Raw genomic sequence first — 7,695 nt, 5'->3', positions numbered from 1 at the left:
ACCCACCTCAAGACCAGATTGTTGTACTGTTGCACGGGGACTCTATCTGGGAATGCTCTTCGGGTAAGACAGCTCCTGCAAGGTGTGGTGTCTATACACGTTGGAATAAAAAGTAACTTTGAGGTCTATATATTGGATGTTCCACCCTGATTTAGCTCCATTTGGTCTACCATTTGGGGAAATTGGGCCCAATCAAAGGTTTAATTTTATCAGACGCACAAAGCTCTTATTTAGCTTTTTCTTTGCTACCTTTGCTTATTCAGCACACTCAAAGTTTAAAAACTTAATAGACTGAAGAAAAATCACCTATAGCAGGGGCTGGCTAAATATCAATCCTGTTTTCTCTTCCAGGCACACTGGGAGATTCCATTTCCCAAATTCCATTGTACTTAGGCTGGGGCCAGATGACTGGACTTTCGCCAGTGGAATGTGGCGGAAGAGATGCAAGCTGCTTCTGGGCCTGGCATGAAAGCCTGAACATGCTCCCTCTTCCCCTTCTGTGACAACATGGAAATTCACGTGTTTAAGATGGTGGCAGCATACGATGGAAGGAGCTTAGATTCCTGAGTCACCTCCTGGAAGAGAGCCACCAAGCTGCTTTCCATGTGATTTGAGTAAGGAATAGGCCTGTATTGTATCAAGCCACTGAGATTTGGGGGGTTGTCGTTGCAGTTATTTATCCTAATGTACTACTACAGCAGTATATCAAGGTGTTCTATGGCTGGAAGACCTCTCTTCTGCTGATTTTCTATATTAAAACTTGCTTGCTGGGTCATGGGGTGATGAGAAGACAGACAGGACATCATACAACTTCTTTAGCTAAGCTCAGCCTCTCATTGTACTACTTTGAAAACAGAATGCACATATTTTAATGCGTGTATGCACACAGACATATTTCTAAATCTTGAAGTATGCATTGGCTGACAAGCACAAGCTTTGAAGGAATTCATAGATACTAGATAGACCACAGTCGAGAAAAACAGAGTTCAAAACGTCCAGTGCTTCCAGAGAGGATTTTTTTTTTTTTTTTCAGAATTGGAAGTGTAATGACGACCCCTCATGGGCACACCCTCAGACCAACCCTCATCTCAGTACTTCTCTTTTGGAGGGAGCGACTTCTGTTGTACCTTAAACATTCACCCTGTCACCATCATCATGGGGACAGCTTGGCATATCTTTCCCTCCCTGCTCAAGGGTCAGCACGTAGGCAGTGGGGACTCAAGGTTAGGATGACCAGAGACGAAAGCGAGGAATCAGAACCATTGTGTATGTAAACGGAAGACTGAAGTTACAATGCTTGACTATTTTTCTCTTCTCTAAGGGAGGGAAGTTAATTTTGTCCCCACTGAAGGGTTTTTTCATGATGTATCCTCAGCAGAGTGAAGGATGGGGAACCCGTTTCTATGAAGGGCCACTGAAACCATAGGCAGAAAAAAAAAATCACCATGTAAGATTTCTTTTCGAGGCAGAGTCTCACTCTGTTGCCCAGGCTGAAATGCAGTAGTGTGATCTCGGCTCACTGCAGCCTCCACCTCCCGGGTTCAAGCGATTCTTGTGCCTCAACCTCCCAAGTAGCTGAGATTACAGGTGTGCACCATCATGCCCGGCTGATTTTTTTGTAGTTTTTTTTTTTTTTTGAGACGGAGTCTCGCTGTGTCTCCTAGGCTGGAGTGCAGTGGCGTGATCTCGGCTCACTGCAAGCTCCGCCTCCCGGGTTCACGCCATTCTCCCGCCTCAGCCTCCCAAGTAGCTGAGACTACAGACGCCTGGCTAGTTTTTTGTATTTTTAGAAGAGACGGGGTTTCACCATGTTAGCCAGGATAGTCTCGATCTCCTGACCTCGTGATCCACCCATCTCGGCCTCCCAAAGTGCTGGGATTACAGGCTTGAGCCACCGCGCCCGGCCTTTTTTGTAGTTTTAGTGGAAATGGGATTTTGCCATGTTGACCAGACTGGTCTCGAACTTCTGATCTCAAGTGATCCACCTGCCTTAGCCTCCCAAAATGTTGGGATTACAGGCATGAGCAACTGCACCTGACCACAGTATAAGATTTTTTAAAAAATTATTCACATCCCAAAATAAATTATAAAAGCTCATTATTTCTAGTTCATAGCCATGTAAGAGAAATAGATGTGGACCTGTTGGTATAGAGAAAGGGAGTGGTAGCTGGCCAGGCCGAGACAGACATGGTAAAGAATTGGGAAATGAAGGCAAGAAAAGAGCCCCTCTCTCTGTCTCCCTCCCTCTTTCTCCCTCAATTTCTTTGTTTCAATCTCTCTTCCGCTCTCTCTCTCTCTATGCACGTGCCCTAAAGCTATAACTCATATTTTAAAATGAGAAAATGTTATCTGAAACGTCTCTAAAATGCTTTACCTTCTCCCCAAGATCTGGAAACCACAGGTGCTTTGGAAAGTTTCTCTTTTTCTCATTTTCTGATAAAAAATTCAGGTTAAAAACACCCAGCTCCAGGTTTTTTTGTCGACTCGTGTATCTATAAATGAGCTGTGGTACTCCTCATTTCTAAGTATAAAGTCGTTCTCTCTTTTTCTGGTTTTAAAAAACTTTTCGAGCTAAAATCATAGATTTGAGATTTAAATTTTGTGTGTTGTTACTAGAAAAGCCACTGAAACATGTGGATTTATGCTCTGTATGCCAGATGGGAGGTAGTTGGAGCCAGAGCTGACTCATGGTTTGGAAGCTACATATTTCCAGTTTGGGGTTGTGTTGTTTTGCTTTTGTTTTTAAACCCAGCATCTTTCAATAGAGCTTGGGAGAGGAATTAGCAGAAGAGGATTCCAATCCGTTAACCATTTGGGTGATCTGGATCCCTGAATTTTACAGCTCTGGACTGAATCTCCAAGTGGTCACCTAGTTCTTGCATTCAAAGCTTCTTGGACACTGACTGACCCTCACTGGGGCAGAGCCGCCCTAATTTGTAGGGTATGTTTGCTGGCTTGCTGTTGCTCACTGTCCTTTTTAGGCAATGGCCCCTCTGTCGCTTGACAGCTTGTGATCACCTGCAGAGGATGGGAAGCGACAGCTGAGCCTTGCATTGAAGACATAAGCTTCTGTAAAAGGTTTGGGGAAGCAAATTAAATGCTGCCTGAATTTAGATGACTTATGGATTCAAACCCTACTTTTATTAGATTATTTGTGGGTTGAAATTCTAAAGTTAATTCAATCAAACGTCTAGTAAAAATATTACAAAATCAGCTACATGAGTCTGACATCACTGAAATGAGACCCCCTCACATAATTTGATTTTCTTTTCTCCTTACGGTGTCACTGTAGAAATTTTTGCCCTACATAGTGGGGAAGCTGGGGCCATATGCCGTCCAACATAACAACTGAGTTTAAACCAGAATCCCTCACCAGCTTCAGTTTGAATGTACTCAAATATTAGGCATTACATGGAAATAATACATACTTGGTATTTAGAGACAGAGTCTCACTCTGTAGCCCAGGCTGGAGAATAGTGGTGCAGTCATAGCTCACTGCAGCTTCGAACTCCAGGGCTGAAGTGATTCTCTCGCCTCAGCCTCCCAAAGTGCTGTGATTACAGACGTGAGCCACTATAGTCCACGGCACTTGGTATATTCATACCTGTAAAATATCAGAACAAACAAGTATCCTTGTAAATAAGAAGCTGACATCTTGAGTTGGTTTTATTCTGAAAGTGCATATTATACATTTCCTCCACCATTGTTGAAAAAAACTGAATGTTCATAATTGTCCTGTTTGTTGCCTATGACTAATATGACTTACAACAAGATGCAGGGTCAGGACAAAATGAGAAGCCAAAGAATCATACTCTAGAGGTGGTTCGTGTGTATTCTGGGGCATTTATACTCTGCAAAAAAATGATGTTCCTGTACTTGCAGTGTGTATCCATAGATCATAGTTGAAATTCTACACCGAATGAACTTATCAGCTGCCTTTTCTCATCGCGTTCATTGCCTCTGACAGATCTATCCCCAGCTGGTGTTGACTTCTCCCTACGGTGCGGGGAGATCATTAATCTTGTATGTTCTCTTACTCCAAGGCCTTTTTTCTTCTTTGCTGAGGTTTTAAAACAGATTGTGCCTGTTTCCACAGGCCTTTGAGAGATCTGTCATGTGTCCTCTTTTAAGCAGGTTGTGTAAAAACCAATTACTTGAGTATAGCTGGGGTCATGGGCAGTAATTCTGTTACCAGGGTGGGAGCTCTGATTTTGTCATCCTTCCCTATGTCAAAATCAGAGTGAGGGCACTACCAACAGAAGCATTTATTACTTAGCAACTGAGAGATGCTTTCAAGCCATTCTAATTGGTGATTCTTCTCCAGGGCTGGTGGAGTATCTCCATCTTGCCTCCTGGGCTGCATTGATAAGGAGCTGGATACCTCACCAAATCATGAGTGAGAACTGCCCACAGTGAGTGAGAATGCAATTCCTGAGGGCCTCAGTCACCAGTGCAGACCTCCTTGTAGTTGAACTTGGCAATAGGCAAGTCTCTTGGCTGTGGAGAGAGAAAGGATTGTGTCTGCACAAGCAGAATAGAGAAGTGCAATAGAATGATCTAGTGGAGGCAGGTGTTTAGAGAACTGTCAATACTTGTTGAGTGAAAAGACAGGTGTACAAAACCGGACACTACACCTTAGACTTAATAAGCACTTCCTTCCCAGTAGCTGGTTATTTGTTTCTCCCCAAATTATTTAGGGAGTCATATGAACTGCCCATTTTATATCATTTCCATTTTCTGTAGCAAGGAACTTATTACTTTAGTATCATTATTTAAAAGTGACAAAGACACACCACTTATTGAATGTTTACACTGCTTTCCCCCCACATTAAAGCTCTTCGTGAGATTAAAAGCAAATGATGACAGAGCGCAGAGACCAAGGCTACATGCTCCCATCAGACTTAATCCTCCATCAAAACATATCTCTTCCACGTTCCTTTTACCTGGAGCCTGAGAAGTGGGAAGTGACCCCCTGGGGCCCACTCCATAATCTCCTTTAAGCTCTCATTCTGAGACTTTTGGTACAGGCACCAAACAGATTGCTTTACCACATTGACAAATCCGTACTAAACCCTTTTCCGTGCTCAGTTGTGACATCTTATTTGGACCCTCTCAGTCACCAACAGTGCTGTTCATTCTCTGATTGAATCCTTTCTTCTTTGGGAGTTGCAAAGCGCTGCAAACTCTTGGCTGTGACCTTGGAATAACAGTCTTGGCTCTCTCCTGGCTGTACCTTCAAGTCACCTGAGTGTACATAATTCTGGTTATATTTGGTCCCAAGACCCTTCTAAACTAATTCTGCCCCCGCTGGTGGGGGGTTTTACCAGGTTCAGTCCAACCCTTTGAAATGGAACAAGACAAAAGGCCCAGTCAATAGGGTGGTTAACAGGAGAATGTTCATGATTTGAAAAAGAGTTTGGTGATACATTGGAAAGAGTCCAATAACGCATATGAAAACACTGGCTTACTGCTGATCTCCATACACTTTTTTTTTTTTTTTTTTTGAGTCTGAGTCTCACTCTGTTGCCAAGGCTGGAGTGCAGTTGTATGATCTCGGCTCACTGCAACCTCTGCCTTTTGGGTTCGAATGATTCTCTTGCCTCAGCCTCCCAAGTAACTGGGATTACAGGCACCCACCACCATGCCTGGCTAATCTTTGTATTTTTAGTAGAGACAGGATTTCATCATGTTGGCCGGGCTGGTCTCAAACTCCTGACCTCAAGTGATCTGCCTGCCTCAGCCTCCCAAAGTGCTGGGATTACCGGCATAAGCCACCGGGCTTGACCTCCATATACTTTAAAAATACTACTGTTGTTACTGATAAAAGCCATGATAAAAATAAGTAGCTGCTGTGTTTAAAAGTGTTTGTGATTTGACCATTGTGGGGATTTCTGTCTGGGTTGGAGGCACCGAGGCTCCCAGGGAGAGATGGCGTTTTCCTCATGATCTCTGAGGAAGCAGTTGAGTCTGTGCAGGTGGTGAGCACTTCTTCTGGGTTTACTAAGCACCTGCTCGGTGCGGGGAAAAGTTTTTATTTTTTATTTTAAGTTCTGGAATACATGTGCAGAATATGCAGGTTTGTTGCATAGGTATACGTGTGCCATGGTGGTTTGCTGCACCTATCAACCCGTCATCTAGATTTTAAGCCCCTCATGCGTTAGCTATTTGTCCTAATGCTTTCCCTTCCCTCCCTTTACCCCCAACCCTTGACAGGCCCCAGCGTGTGACGTTCCCCTCCCTGTGTCCATGTTCAACTCCCACTTATGAGTGAGAATATGAGGTGTTTGGTTTTCTGTTCCTGTGTTAGTTTGCTGAGGATGATGGCTTCCAGCTTCATCCATGTCCCTGCAAGGACGTGAGCTCATTCTTTTTTATGGCCGAGTAGTATTCCATGGTGTATATGTGCCACATTTTCTTTATCCAGTCTATCACTGATGGGCATTTGGGTTGGTTCCAAGTCTTTGCTATTGTGAATAGTGCTGCAATAAACATACATGTGCATGTGTCTTTATAGTAGAATGATTTATAATCTTTGGGTAGATACCCAGTAATGGAATTGCTGGGTCAAATGGTATTTCTGGTTCTAGATCCTTGAGGAATCGCCACACTGTCTTCCACAATGATTGAACTAATTTACACTCCCACCAATAGTGTAAAAGTGTTCCTATTTCTCCACATCCTCTCCAGCATCTGTTGTTTCCAGACTTTAATAAGTGCCATTCTAACTGACATAACTCATGTCAGTTATCTCATTATGGTATTGATTTGCATTTCTCATGTCAGGTATCTCATTATGGTATTGATTTGCATTTCTCTAATGACCAGTAATGATGAGCTTTTTTTTGTATGTTTGTTGGAGTGTGGGGAAAGTTGTAAGGACTAGGGCTGTAGAGGAGAACCAGACACATAAGGAGCTCACACAGCTTATATCTTAGTGGGTGAAGAAAAGAAGAAGGAAAAAGTACATAAATAAGACATGTTTGGGTAGTCCACTGCCAGGAACCTCCCTGGGGAGAGAGTGCTGATGGGACCCCCTTCATCTCCTGCCTCTCCCCCTTCTAGAAGCCCTCCACCCAGTGTAGCCTCTACTTTTCTACTTTTGTTTGTTTGTTGTTTTTTTTTTGAGACAGAGCCTTGCTCTGTTGCCCAGGCTGGAGTACAGTGGCACAATCTCAGCTCACTGCAACCTCTGCCTCCTGGGTTCAAACTATTCTCCTGCCTCAGCCTCCCGAGTAACTGAGATTACAGGCAGGCACCACCACGCCCGGTAGCCTCTATTCTTAAGCATTCCTCACCACTATGCCTGAAAGAAATAGTCAGGCCCCTATCCACAGACTTCTACCAAGGATGTGATCACTTCTGCTCTCAGGGCCTCATCTTCCTCATCTGTAACATGGATGGGTGAGACTTGATCTTAGGATCTTTCCTACCTCTATGATTTTGAGCATATGAAAAACTGAAGTGGGTGGCAGGGGTCAAAGGTAGCTCTCCCCCATTCTGTGCCTAGAAAGATGTGTTTCAAGTGTTGGGGAGGCAGCATTTTTAAGTCAAAGGTCATAGTTCCCCCACCATTTTTTGAACAGTGACTGATATGGGGCTGAGAGCCCAGGTACTAAGAAGTACCTGCTTATTATTGGTCTTGCCATCATCTGGACCATCCCTGTTGTCACAGCTACCACACATCAGCGCTCCTGT

The sequence above is a fragment of the Macaca mulatta genome, chromosome 4 (assembly GCF_049350105.2).
Source record: "Macaca mulatta isolate MMU2019108-1 chromosome 4, T2T-MMU8v2.0, whole genome shotgun sequence".
NCBI lineage: Eukaryota > Metazoa > Chordata > Mammalia > Primates > Cercopithecidae > Macaca > Macaca mulatta.
The sequence above is the reverse complement of the archived record's forward strand: the minus strand, read 5'-3'. Positions refer to the sequence as shown.